We start from the raw sequence: 14,749 nt of genomic DNA, 5'->3' as shown, positions 1-14,749 counted from the left end.
GCCTGCTTCCAAGTCGTCTGCTGTAGGGATGTCCGCGTTGACGATAGCCAGGTCCATCCTGATGTCCTCCAAGGTCCTATCCGCACACTGGCTCCAGTAGTACCAGATGTCCCCCTTTGCTCCTCGGCGGACGGCATGAGATGTCCTCTGGGTCACTCTGTAGAGGCCGGAGAACCTGGGGTTGAGTCACGTAGGCCTGACGACCTTCAGCCAGACGAACTCCGCTGTGTCGGCCTCCTGCTCCTCGGGTCCCCCTTTTGGCGTCAGCATCCTGTGTGGAGAAATCTGATACCCACCCCTCCAGTCTACGCTCAGTGCTTCTGGGCCCTCAGGTGTTTGACCCACCGCTGGTAGGCCACTTCAGAATTCTAATACTTGGCCTGTGTCAACAAAATAAACCCCAACATCTTCAGGTGAACTAAATAACATATTTGAATAGCTCTGAATTCCTGACAAGCATCTGTGTTATTATAAATGAAATCTTTGAGATCCCATTTAAAATCTAAATATAATATGAACTGCTAACGTCTCTGGTAATGGAACACACTAATATTATGGATTAAAAACAACTAAAATCATGATACTGACAAAGTGAATAATTTCCAGGCGAGACTGCTTCTACCTGTCCCTGCTTGGATATTATCAAGCTGAAAAATGAATACAGAAATCCAACATACTGTCATCAAATGTCTTTCTATTATGACTTTAAATTAAATGTACATCCCCATAATGATCTAAACAGTCTATGGCTTTTACTTCTTTACCAGGCTAGTTACAAGATGTTGTCTAAATTAAATTCTATCTCATTACATTACTATGTTTTAACTTAGCTGTAATATGTTCTTTCTACATTTCAAACCTCAGTTACTTTAATACCTGTTGAAATATTACAAAATTGTTTCATTATCACAGTTCACCCTCTCATTCTCATTCTGGAATGACATCTCTCTCAGTAGCCCCTTGGCCACTGATTCTGCATCTGTGTTACCTGTTATAACTCAATCAATATTAGAAACATGTCAACATTAATCAAACATTATCTTATCCCCAGATAGGGAGCAGGTTAAATCTAAAACTGTCAATCAATGGTCAGATTGAACATCTGAGTTGGGGCGGCAGGTTTCTTCCAGTCCCTAAATGAAAATATCCCACACTCCCCCTTTTTACACATGTAAACATGTGTAATAAAATCCTGTATGGGAAGAAAACCTTCAGGTAACCAGTGGTTATAAGAAAATACCAAACATCATTCACAAAAGTACATCCATCATTTTTCACAGTAAACACTCCAGGGAAAATAAGTGTTCATTTCCAGCTGGCAGTCCTAAAAGAAACAGAATCTTTAGATTTTAGTTTGAGTTTTACATTTGCAAACCGCCAACTCCTGTGGGAATTAGAAACGGGTCACATGTGCATTTTTCCAAATGTGTGAAATCGTAGGAAACCTGTGTTTCCCATGGAGCTCCAAAATAATGTATTAGTCTAAAGACATGCTCGGTTAGTTATTGTTTTAGAATCATGCAGTTACACTGATCACATGCAGAAATTCCTCCACACTCACTCTGTCAGGTTGTAAAGTCAAGTTTGGTCAGCCCCAGAGTCAGTCATTGATAGTGCTTTTCTCAAGTCACACTGTCAGTCAGGGTCAAAGGTCATTCGGTCTCAGTTTCATTGGCCATGTGTCGTGCTCTGCAGAGACTTTGATATTTCAGCATAGGCCAGTATCCTTTGTCTACAAAAATCAGTCACATATGGAGCGCCATCATTTATCAATTCACGATTACCACCTTAAGTCAGATATCTCTAACTTGTCATCGGGACGGCTGCTTCCCACATTTCCTGCAACTTGGTACAAAACTCACTTCATAATAGTACTACTACTACTGCAATTTATTTACAACTAAGTAGTATTAAAATGTCTAAGAAATCTAATTCAGAAACTTGTGTACATAACTATTATCTTAAGTCAAAACATTACTAGGATCTGTGTAGCTCTGCATTTCATAGCTCATTATACTCATTTATCTTCAATTCTGGTCTACTTAAAAACAATGTTAAACTCTTTAGCAGTGTGTGGAACCTTGGGTGTCCGAACATGCAACCATCACCCTTTACTCTATCAAGGATTAAAAACAGTTTCCATCCTAAAGCCCTCCTATGGTAATAACTATGCCACAATGGTGAAATCAATATTGTAACAAATGAGATCACTACTTTATTCACACATGAATAAAAATCTCTTGAAGAATAATGTATTAATATGATGGAAAGATTGAAGAATATGGTTCTACACTGTGCTACTCCAAAACCCCCTGCTTAAAGTGTAGTGCATATTTCCCTCATGTCTCCCCCTTTAACCCTCAGTGTGTTTTTAGGATGATTTTCTCATTTTACATTAATAGTTTCCTCTGTACTGCTATTTTGAATTTACCAATCGATTAATTCATGGTTAATACCTCTTTTTATCTTTACTTATTTATCAAGTCAATTCAAGTTCTTTAAATGTGGTGTCTTCTATGCGCGTTTTGTGAATAAGTGTGTTTATGTGTAAACTCACTCATTCCCGTTTTCCTTTTCTCCTCCCCTGGTTGTCTCAAGCCGTGACCCCGACCTCCTCACTTCAAATCGACTATGCCAACTCCTCTGATTCTGTCTTCTCTTCAGTCCATCAGCTCTTGAATCCATCCGCTGTAACTGTTTTAGGCAGCCTTTGGCCCAGTCACATCTGCAGCCCACATCATGCCACTGTTCTTGCACTGCTTTGCATTTCATCTCCCCTTTACAGCCTCTCTGCTGCTTCATGGAGGGCGGATTCTGCTCTCATGTCCCCCACTCTGCTCCTGTGCCAAATCTCGTGGCTCAGCTTCATGCCCTGTCTGAGGGACTGATGAGAGTATTTCTGTATGTCAGCAAGCGGTTTGGTTCTGGATGCCTCAGGTGGAGACGGTTCAGCTCCGGTTCTCTGTCTGTTTGATGGAGAAGGAGGAGCCTCCTTTTGGGTTGGGTCTTTTGTCTGCTTGGAGGGACGGGGTCGTAGCCTTTCTAACTCAGAGGGGGAGTCCAGGTCCCGGGACGCATTATCCATAAGAAATCTAGCACACTGAGATTGAATCAATCCAACCCTTTCCACTCTGTCTCTTTCTAATCATACTATATGTCTTAGTTGCTAAATGCCATCTAAACAACACCATTAATGTCTACTAATGATATTACAAAAACTCCCTCTATAAATTGTTTCATCCATTGTTACATATCTACCCAACCTGAGTCTTTCAGGAAACCATTTTCTTCCATAAATTGAAATACCTGTTTCAAGCATTACATATTTCACACACTACGAAAGAACATCTCCATACTTTCTCCAATATTTTAAATCCCACTGTTACTTAGAACAATAGTAAACCGTGCAGAGCACACTGATCAGATCACAGTAATATAATTTGACTCAAGTGTAGGCCCATGTCTACTTTCCATTTTACTTATTACTTTTGGTGAATATTTATTTATATTGTCTAAATACCTTGTCTATGATGTGCAAAAAGTTAGAGTATAAAAATGTGTTTTTCTTAATGTATTTACACTCCACGGATTCTTGAGTTTACTCATCTCCTGGTGTTGTCGTTCCTAAAAATGTTAGCAAACACAAAACTCCCACTACAACATTTATAGATAAATTGATCTAGCAAAATGAACTCTTTTCTAATTCAAAATGTGACAAAAGAACAATGATTTGTCTTTCACAAGATGGTGGTCTAACAGAATGACTCTTGACCTCATGGGGTCAAATAGATTTAGCCATGAGGCGGCTGACTTTAAAATGAACTGGGACAAAGAAACCACATGCATGTGGGTACATTATAGTCTAGAAATATAAAACAAAACAACACTACTTAAAAATAATAACAATTCAAATGACTTCTGGTGAAAAGCATGAAGAACAAAACAACTTAATCTACTCTCAATGTTCATGTACACCATCACTGTGTATTTAATCAGTAGTTACCGGTTGTATCCTTAATCAAACTATTTCACCATCTTCACTTATTTTAGGTTACTCATTCAACAATATGACATTCTCCCGAATAGTAGTTAACTTTATATAACTTTTACTCTCTATATTTTAGCAACAACCTTACTTTTCTCTCTCTCTCTGTCTACTCTCCAAAACATCTCATTTCTCCTGACCACAAGTTTCTCATAAATCACCCCTTTGTGTAACCGTGTGAGATGGCCGGAGCAAAACCTCGTGCAGGACCTCTGTCATGCTTAAACATTAACAGATTCCCTCTGACGAACTTACAAAAATCTTCTCTTTACTTTCTACTCTTTTGTTCCTGTATTTAATATAATTTTCCCCTTGGAATATAATTAAGTACAATCCTTAGTTAATGACAAATACCATGAAATTCACAACGCAATGCAACGGTATCAATCAGTTGTCAAAGACTATATTTAAACAACAGCAAATCATTGTTTATTAATTTCAATATATCTACCACTTCAAATCACACCTTGATCTGTTAATTTTCTATGTATTTTGCTCCAACTTCAGATCACTAGAGACAAAAGCAAGCAGACACCCTCCGGGCCGCTGCTGCTCTCGAGAGGAAAAAGGGTGGGGGGAACTCTCACAGACAAATACTGACACCCCCTTCTCTCTCCCCTGCTGTAGCTCTCAGCCTCTCCTTTGGAAAAGGGGGGCTTCTTTCAACAATTAACACTTCTGCTATCCTTTTATTCAATTTTTTTGCTTGAACCCACTGTCCTCGTAAGCTCTCAACTCACGCTCCTCTCGTTAAAATTTTCCCTTCATTATGACTTCGTATCTATTCATCTGACTTAGGCTGTTTCTGTTACCAGTCAATATTCACAGACTTCATATCTATTGATCTGACTTACTGTCCTTGTTACCAGTAAATATTCACAGATTCAACCCCCACAGAACAAAGGATTAATGAGGTCCGGTCACTTCAAAATTGCTTTTTGAAGGTTGCGTTACTCTCCTTTGGATTTTACTTATAACTCAACTTCGATTCCTATGAACCAAAGAATTGTTATTCAGATTCGTCTCCTGGATGCCGTCTGAAAACGGTCACTGGACGTCCCCCAACGAGTCTTCAGCCGTCTCCTTTCTGAAAAAAGTACGGGGCCTTTCACCTTCGTCTTACATACCTCGTTGATTCACTTTTATGTTATATAACTTTCCTACCTATCTAAAATATGTATTTGTATATTCCACCGCAACAACTATGACACCGGAATATGTCTCTGACAACTCTAAAATTTAGTTTAGCCAATTACAGACCTTCGATAGAAACAGGCTTGTCTGCTCACCTTTCAATTGAAGGATCCTCGTTTTAGTTGTCAGAGATTATTCTAGGCCTCTTCTCCGGACCATTCGTCCGCTTGCCGCTGGTGGTCTCTTCCCCGAAAACACCCCACTCAGACACGTCGGGTCACCATTTGTTGGAGATTTGGAGGATGTTGAAAACCAACCTCGTCTCCGCGTGTCGTTTGACAAGCTGGGTGAGTTCGGGAAAAGGGAGGGATTAAGGAACACCAGAATACAAGTTAAACAATAATCCTGCTTTAATGATATACAGTAACGATACAAAATACAAATACAAAGAAATCACGAAGCACTCTGCAGAGTACTCCGGGCTCAGGTTCTACCACGTGTGAGACAGGTCTCAGGAACGGCCGGTGAAAAACAAGAGCGCGAACCAAAGGAAAACACAGTCTTTCATACTAAAACACAGGAGGAGGAGGTGTACGTGCTTTCCCCCAGAGGTCATCTTATTGGCAGAGACCAACACATGGCCTGTCGCACCCAATCAGTGCGACACAGCAGCTTGTAGCCAGCACACACACATCTCCTTTATGGCCCTTGGTCCCTGAGTCCATCTTCCCGCCTCCTGACTGCCACACACAAGTTAAAAGTATGTTTTAAGATATAGTTGTTATAGTTGGCTAAATATACGTAATACATGTTAATTACTTTCATATCAATAACAACGAGGAACACATTACCTATGCTCTTAAGCAGTATTAGAGATGCTTTTCAAATAGTCCAACTTCTCACAGGCTTACCTATAGCCCCTCCATTTGTTTGAGCTATTGTTCACATCTTTACTTCAAATAAAAGGTTTCACATTGTATATTTCCAGCTTCCTTTACACATACTGCTATTATTAACACAAAGTAACTAACCACACACCTCTATTGAAAACAAGTCGATTCCACTGACAATTGACCTGCTGAAACTCTTCGGAATGTGTCCCTCCCCCACCTCTCTCGTCCCTGTCATAAAAACTGCTTCCATTTCATATAGAGTAATAAAAGATGTTTAAGCTAATTTCTCCACAATGTTTGTAGCCATTTAGTACCCACACATGAAAGAATAAGAACAGAGGTATAGTTGACCAGTAATCATGTAGCAGATCTATTTACTGCAATGAAAACACACACACACACATCTGCTTCAAGCCTGTGTAAGCACCCCCTTCTTTTACGAGGGGAACATTCCAGCGTCTGGCACTATTCCCAAATATGGTGTCCCCTTCTCACCTCTCTCTCCATACACAAGGACTTCACCTCAATATATTGGGGGAGGGAAAAGATACTTTGTCCTTTCTAATTTAACACACATGAATATAAATAAGGTGGCATTAAAAGGAATATACCAGATTTAACTTTCCTGTCATACCACGTTACTTTAATACTTCAAATAATTCAAATAATCCTTCAGAAGTTAGCCGGCTAAGCAAAAATCCTGCTTCATAGCATACCCCACTGGTTTACCTAATCCAAAACAAACACGCTCTGGCTAAGCGGTCCTACAACGCTGGTTATCAGCTCGTTAACTCAATCCAGCTTTGCCCTATCTAGTTATGTGCGCGTTGCCGCGTTCACATTAAAGGAGCGGGGTTAGCAACATTTGACCCATCACAAACATGGAGAAGCCAGCGCCATATAGAGAGAAGAGTTACGACAACGGAAGTCCAAAATGCTTGATCGTCACGTGGTTCAGGGAGACTCAATAGTTCCCCGGAAGTTCGTGGTGGGACATTTGAATGCATGATTACCGGAGATAGAACTACGATTTTTGGTAATAAGTAGTGAATAAAGGTTTTGATTTGCAATATTTATACAACATATCGATGTGTATGTAGTTACATCAATATTTAAAAAAGTTAAATTTGCTAATATTTGAGGAGTAAGATAAAATAAGAAGTACTTTATTGATACCAATTTGGGAAATGTTTGCTTTGCAGAAGCAAAAGACAAGGCATTAGTATCAATATTCATCCCGCTTCCATCACATTAGTATGCATACAAAGTGACAGGTGCTGTGACAGGTCACACCTCTCCCTACTTATGCTAATGAGCTAAGTCCCGCCTCCCCTTTGATCGAGGTGTGAGATCTCAAGTAGGTGTGATATCCCAAGTAGGTGTGAGATCCGTCGATAGGAGGGGGGTGATGTGTATTCACAGGTGTGAAAAGCCCCCACTGTTGCGCATGGTGTATAATAAAAAATGTTTCAATCACATTAGTATGCATAAAAAGTGACAGGTGGGCCCGCCCCCAAGTGTGTGTGTGTGTGTGTGTGTGTGTGTGTGTGTGTGTGTGTGTGTGTGTGTGTGTGTGTGTGTGTGTGTGTGTGTGTGTGTGTGTGTGTGTGTGTGTGTGTGTGTGTGTGTGTGTGTGTGTGTGTGTGTGTGTGTGTGTGTGTGTGTGTGTGTGTGTGTGTGTGTGTGTGTGTGTGTGTGTGTGTGTGTGTGCCAAAATCCACCTAGGCCATTAAAAAGAAACCGAATTCCACGTTTTACAAATGAACAGACACAAATGCAGACTTGACTACTTGGCCTTTGATTAAAGCAGATTTGTCCTTTTTCATCTCTCAAAGGTTTGGGTCCTGTTCAACACTGGGTACAGAAATATATTCAATATACAGTCATTTGTACACTTAGAAATATACATTTGATTGCATTTAAAGTGGCTGTAGACAACTTATCATAATGAAGTAGTTGATTGCACAAATTTGTAACGGATGTAAAATAAAGACGACATTAGCATTTAAATTGGCTCCCTATAAGACTCGCTTTCTCTATGAAATGATGTCTGGCTCTGAGTAGTGTTCTCCCTTTCACAATAAAAAGCCCAAACACAATACTTTCTGAATCACTGCCGGAAGTAATGTGCTAAAATGCAAATACAAATAGCTTACAGTAGCTCCCAATTAGTGGAACAATTGGAAAACCGCAAGGACTGTGGAAACACCTACTGGCAAAGGATTGTGGATGCAAATTATGCAAAGAGGAAGAAAAAACATTCTATCTAAAGCTATATAACACAATCTACGTATTGACAGTATGAGTACAACAAAAACAGTATGCATGTTGATGCAAACGACAATGTTCAGTAAACGATCAATCAAAATCGAAGGATCCAATGTATTTTTCAATGGAGCAGAAATAGAACTGATCTCCCAGTTCAAGTATCTTGAACAGGGAGTGTCATATTGGACTCGCACTTGACTTTTTAAGAAACATATCCAGAAAGTATCCAATACCATTAAATTCAAATTGCAACATTTTAAACAAATTAGACCTTTTCTTAACTGTCAATGCTGCACAGTCATACCTCCACTGTATGATTCTATCCCACATTGAATACTGTTTTACAAACTGGTCGTTTGCTTGTGCCACACACCTGAAACCCATAGAACAGCTGTTCAAGAGAGCTATCCAGGTGTTTGACAGAAAGCCACAGTCATACCACCACTGTACCATTCTTGAAAATCACAATTTCTTGAGTTTTTGACAATTTTAAGTCTTTTAAAAGTATGTGTTTTTTTTTAAAATAATATTTACATGGGCTGGCCCCCCTCCCCTTGGGGGAATTCATCCACAGAAAACACACTGGACGCAGCACTAGGTCAGAAACCAGAGGAGACTGTGAAACCCACCACAGACGGACCACCTTTGGACAAAATGTCTTCTCCATTAAAGGCAGCTCATTGTGGAATAGCCCCCCAACTGAGATACGGGATTGTCCCACTCTCAATAGTTTTAAAGGTCAACTTAAAGAATGGTTGAGCAACAAACAGACGTGTAATCACCGCTAAATAAATGCACTTTAACACAGGGGTATCTCCTCTTGCACTTTATGTAGCGCTTTTATCTTATCTTGCACTTTATATATCATAGCTGCTACATTGTACTGCCATGTGGTAAATGCTTGTATGCTGCTCATGCTCTTTCTGCATATCATGTATTTATTTTTGCTGTATATATATAAATGTCATGTTCTTATATGCTGTATGTGACGGGACTACAGATGAAAATTAGCTCAAAGCTAAAATCCGGCTCATTTAAACTTGTAAGCATTATTTTTGTTTTAAAGTGTTCATCAATGTGCACTACGGTAGCCCTGAAGAAAATTAAACATTAAAATATTTTATTGATGTCCCCATTCCCAGTTTGTTTAGGGAATAATTGCGATGTTTACTATGTTTTGGTAGCTCTTAACAAAACAGAATCTTTGTAAAAGACTACGACTCTAAAAGGCAAGTTTGTGATTTTAACACTGTTTCGATGAAACAATACATTATACAATATTACGACTTTTTGCCATATTTTTAACACAATATACTTGTACCTTTTTTTTTGTGGTTGTAGGGCTTCAAGATATTTTGCATGTCATGCATAAACACGGTGTCATCTTTTCCTTGAAACTGACGTGCTGTCCATTTTACAAAACAAGTTCTTTTTCTACTTCTTCATCCTCTGAATTTTCCTCCCCCGTCCCTCTTCCTTCAGCCAGCACAACGAGAATCAAGGTGGATCTTTGAAATGAAACACCTCTTCCCAAAGCGTGACTTCCCTATTGAGAGCATGCGTCTAGGGCAGTAGGGTCTAAACCAATTGGCCAGATATACTAACATGCAGAACGTACGGTATGTTTGAAGACTAACCATTTATCCAGTTCAAGCTGTCTTTAAGATGTGACATTGCGCTCTGACTATTCCCCGTAAAATCGTGACAAACTATTACTTATTCTTAAATTTGACCTCTTGCTGCTTGGTTGAACATGATAGATGAAAAATAACTTTAAAAAAAAGACTCAAACAGCGAGGGACATTATACTGGTGAAAAAAACTCTCAATTCTACAGATGACTCCCCCCACTCAACGCAATAAGTCCCTCCCTCCACTCAGCAAAGCATCTAAAACTAAGGACCCCACTAAGACGACAGTTTGAAAACTAGCTATGGATCTGAGAAAAACCAAGTCTCCCCCCGCGAGTTGCAGCCAGGAAAAAACTCCTGGACTACCATCATCACCACCATTCTGGACACCCGAATCTTGCAGTACTACTGCTGCTTATTTTGCTCCTTGGGCCAAGACGTCTCTGTTTATGGACACAGTGAAATCAGTGTTGGTTGATATTGTGGAGGGGGTTGATACAGTGAAGATGTATGATACATGTGTATTGAAACGTGCGTATTATACCCCCATAGAATCACAGAAACATGGAAACACAGAAACACAGAAAACACTGAAACCACTGAAACACTGAAAAAACACAGAAACACTGAAACACTGACACACAGAAACACCAAAACACAGAGACACAGAACCACAGAAACACAGAAACACCGAAACACCGAGACACAGAACCACAGAGACACAGAAACACAGAAACACAAAAACACAGAAAACACAGAAACACAGAAACACAAAAACACTGACACACAGAAACACAGAAAACACAGAAACACAGAACCACAGAAACACAGAAAACACAGAAACACAAAAACATAGAAACACAGAAACACAGAAACACAAAAACACAGAAACAAAGAAAACACAGAAACACAGAAACACAGAAACACTGAAACACCGACACACAGAAACACAGAAAACACAGAAAAACAGAACCACAGAAAACACAGAAACACAGAACCACAGAAACACAGAAACACAGAAAACACAGAAACACAGAAACACAAAAACACAGAAAACACAGAAAACACAGAAACACAGAAACACGAAAACACAAAAACACAAAAACACTGACACACAGAAACACAGAAAACACAGAACCACAGAACCACAGAAACACAGAAACACAGAAAACACAGAAACACCGACACACAGAAACACAGAAAACACTAAAAATACCAAAAACACTGAAAACACAAAAAACAGGCTCGTGTGCTAGTATGGTTTTTGAATAAACACATCAGTATTTTAAAAAGTCGATGGGAGGCTGATACTATTTGACTTTTTAAAATACTGATGTGTTTATTCAAAAACCATACTAGCACACAAGCCTGTTTTTTGTGTTTTCAGTGTTTTCGGTGTTTTCAGTGTTTTCGGTGTTTCTGTGTGTCGGTGTTTCAGTGTTTTTGTGTTTTTGTGTTCCTGTGTTTCTGTGTTTTCTGTGTTTCTGTGTTTCTGTGTTTTCTGTGTTTCTGTGTTTCTGTGGTTCTGTGTTTCTGTGTTTTCTGTGTTTCTGTGTGTCGGTGTTTCAGTGTTTTTGTGTTTCTGTGTTTCTGTGTTTTCTGTGTTTTTGTGTTTCTGTGTTTTCTGTGTTTCTGTGTTTCTGTGGTTCTGTGTTTCTGTGTTTTCTGTGTTTCTGTGTGTCGGTGTTTCAGTGTTTTTGTGTTTCTGTGTTTCTGTGTCTTCTTTGTTTCTGTGTTTTTGTGTTTCTGTGTTTCTGTGTTTTTGTGTTTTTGTGTTTCTGTGTTTTCTGTGTTTCTGTGTTTCTGTGTCTCTTTGGTTCTGTGTCTCGGTGTTTCAGTGTTTCTGTGTTTCTGTGTTTCTTTGGTTATGTGTCTCTGTGTTTCGGTGTTTCTGTGTGTCGGTGTTTCAGGGTTTCTGTGTTTTTTCATGGTTTCAGTGGTTTCAGTGTTTTCTGTGTTTCTATGTTTCTGTGTTTCCATGTTTCTGTGTTTCTGTGGGGGTATAATACGCACGTTTCAATACACATGTATCATACATCTTCACTGTTACCCTCCCCTTGTTATAATGAAGACACAAGTGTATGTGAAGGACTGTAATACACATGTATCAGACACGCTCCCCTTGCTATAATGAAGACAACAGTTTTTAAAATGTAAAAAACACTTTTTTTTATTTCCTATTTACATTTTTATTTTTTCACACACAAATTCAATAGTTATACTGATTGTAACATCCCCAGGACCGTCTCCAGCTTAGAATTCCCCAGATTACTGGAAATATCATGATGGAGTTTTTTCACTTCAGTCAAAATATTCATGTGTATGCTGTTTTTGACACAAAGATGCATTACATCTACAAACAGAGCATACAATGAGAGCACATGATACACTTTTGATGTTTGTTTCATTTCTTCGGTAATGTTACAGAATGTTTCGGAAAATGAAGATTCCAGGACCACTTTAAATGTTTCGTTTACAATCGTTTCCCAATGACCAGGAATAGTACTTCCAGAACGAACGATATCCAAAATGTCTTCTAGTTTACAAACTTCAGCCATTCTGTTTACACGGGGATCACTATTCACTGTTTTCAATCGTCCTAATCACCACACTTATTAAAAGGGTATTGACTACATTCTGATCAATATATACCGAGCGTTTTGCATAGTAGTTCCCCATTTTTATTTTACTTTAAAGAAAAAGTCAATGTATCGAAAAAAGAAAAAATCCCTGGCTTCAACCAACCGCAGGTTATTAGTCTTCTTCTTCTCCATCCAACTCGGCATGGATCTTTTCAAGTCTCTCCTTGAGGCGTCTACAATTTTTGAGATTGTGCAGAAAAGCCTCCGAAGCGCCTTGGATCCTCCAATCATCCCTGAACATTTCTTTATCAATAAGAGTCTGGTCGATCTCAGTCATGAAGTCGGTGAGCCAGAGTCTTTTCATTAACGCGTTGTAATTGTTTCTGAAGAAAAAATCGGGCATGTCATTCAGACAATCATGTTGCCTCTGGCCGGGGTGACTGACTCGGCATCCGTTGCATATTTCTTCTCTGTACCGATGTATCACCCCCTCCACAATATCAACCAACACTGATTTCACTGTGTCCATAAACAGAGACGTCTTGGCCCAAGGAGCAAAATAAGCAGCAGTAGTACTGCAAGATTCGGGTGTCCAGAATGGTGGTGATGATGGTAGTCCAGGAGTTTTTTCCTGGCTGCAACTCGCGGGGGGAGACTTGGTTTTTCTCAGATCCATAGCTAGTTTTCAAACTGTCGTCTTAGTGGGGTCCTTAGTTTTAGATGCTTTGCTGAGTGGAGGGAGGGATTTATTGCGTTGAGTGGAGGGGGAGTCATCTGTAGAATTGAGAGTTTTTTTCACCAGTATAATGTCCCTCGCTGTTTGAGTCTTTTTTTTAAAGTTATTTTTCATCTATCATGTTCAACCAAGCAGCAAGAGGTCAAATTTAAGAATAAGTAATAGTTTGTCACCATTTTACGGGGAATAGTCAGAGCGCAATGTCACATCTTAAAGACAGCTTGAACTGGATAAATGGTTAGTCTTCAAACATACCGTACGTTCTGCATGTTAGTTTATCTGGCCAATTGGTTTAGACCAGGGGTTCTCAAAGTTTTGATGAGTGAGGGCCAATTTAGGTACCCAATATTGGATTGAGGGCCGCCCAAGAAAAAACGGAACACAAAATTCCAAAACAAATCTTTTCTTTATTGCACACACACACACACACACACACACACACACACACACACACACACACACACACACACACACACACACACACACACACACACACACACACACACAGAGAGTATTGCGCTGGAGTTAGTGATATGCTGTGGATTTCCTGTCTTATCAGCAGGGCCCTGTTTCAGAACCAATTCCAGCTACTCAAGCACCAGAGGATAGTCTCTGCAAGACAAATACAGAGAGACAGAGAGGGGGGAGGGAGAGAAAGATACTTTTAAAATAGAAGCTTACCAAAGACCACAATAACACAGTATTCATCATCATCATTGTTATTATTATTGTTGTTGTATTTGTAACACAAATCGACTATTATTGCCTGTCATCAACATACCTTTTCCTACTTTGAATGGGATTTATGGTGCTGTCGTCTGTTGGCTACTATTCCTTTGATGTCCGGTTCCATCTCCGTTGTTGCTATACGAAGGACAGCATGTAGATGGGCATCCGTCAGCCTGGATCTCAGCTGGGATTTGTTGATGGCCATGGTGGAGAAGGTTTTCTCACAAATGTATGTGCTTCCGAACAGAGAGGCCATTCTGATGGCATGTTGGCGAAGTGCAGGGTACGTAGATGGGGAAAGTCCTTTGTAGAACTCGATGAGATTCTTGTCTCGATATGCTGCTCTGGCCTCAGAGCTCTCCTGCAGGTCGATGAGCTCGAACTGCATTTCTGCAGGCTCTTCTTCGGGTGCACATGTGAAGGGATCTTGGAATAGGTTGAATGACTTCTCGTGGTCACTGAAGTCCGAGAAGCGGTGGTGGAATTCCTCTTGGAGTTTTTCCATGAGGTTGTGGTTCTTGTCTGAACACAGGTGATGTAAAACGTCACATTCACCTGCGAGCACCTTGCAGGTGGGGAAATGGGTTAGATCCCCCTCTCTGAGCTGTCCCTGCACTAGTTGAAGTTTTCGCTGGAAAGCTTTGACGCTTTCAAACAATGTGGAAATGAGCTTCCCATGGCCCTGCAGCTTCACATTGAGATCGCTGAGAAAGGTGTTCAGGTCAACAAGGA

General features: G+C 39.9%; 1 long non-coding RNA gene across 1 annotated transcript; it reads right to left on the bottom strand.

Moving 5' to 3' along the window:
- Nucleotides 1-3,026: 3,026 nt before the first annotated feature.
- On the bottom strand, nucleotides 3,027-9,564 carry LOC307018739. Its single transcript, XR_013802487.1, has 2 exons — nucleotides 6,091-9,564; nucleotides 3,027-5,919 (listed from the first exon to the last, which is right to left on the bottom strand). It is a non-coding gene; the product is annotated as an uncharacterized lncRNA (long non-coding RNA).
- Nucleotides 9,565-14,749: the final 5,185 nt, after the last annotated feature.

This window comes from Notothenia rossii (genome assembly GCF_949606895.1).
Source record: "Notothenia rossii genome assembly, chromosome: 9".
NCBI lineage: Eukaryota > Metazoa > Chordata > Actinopteri > Perciformes > Nototheniidae > Notothenia > Notothenia rossii.
Note: the sequence above shows the minus strand (reverse complement) of the source record. Positions and strands in the feature narration are given on the sequence as shown.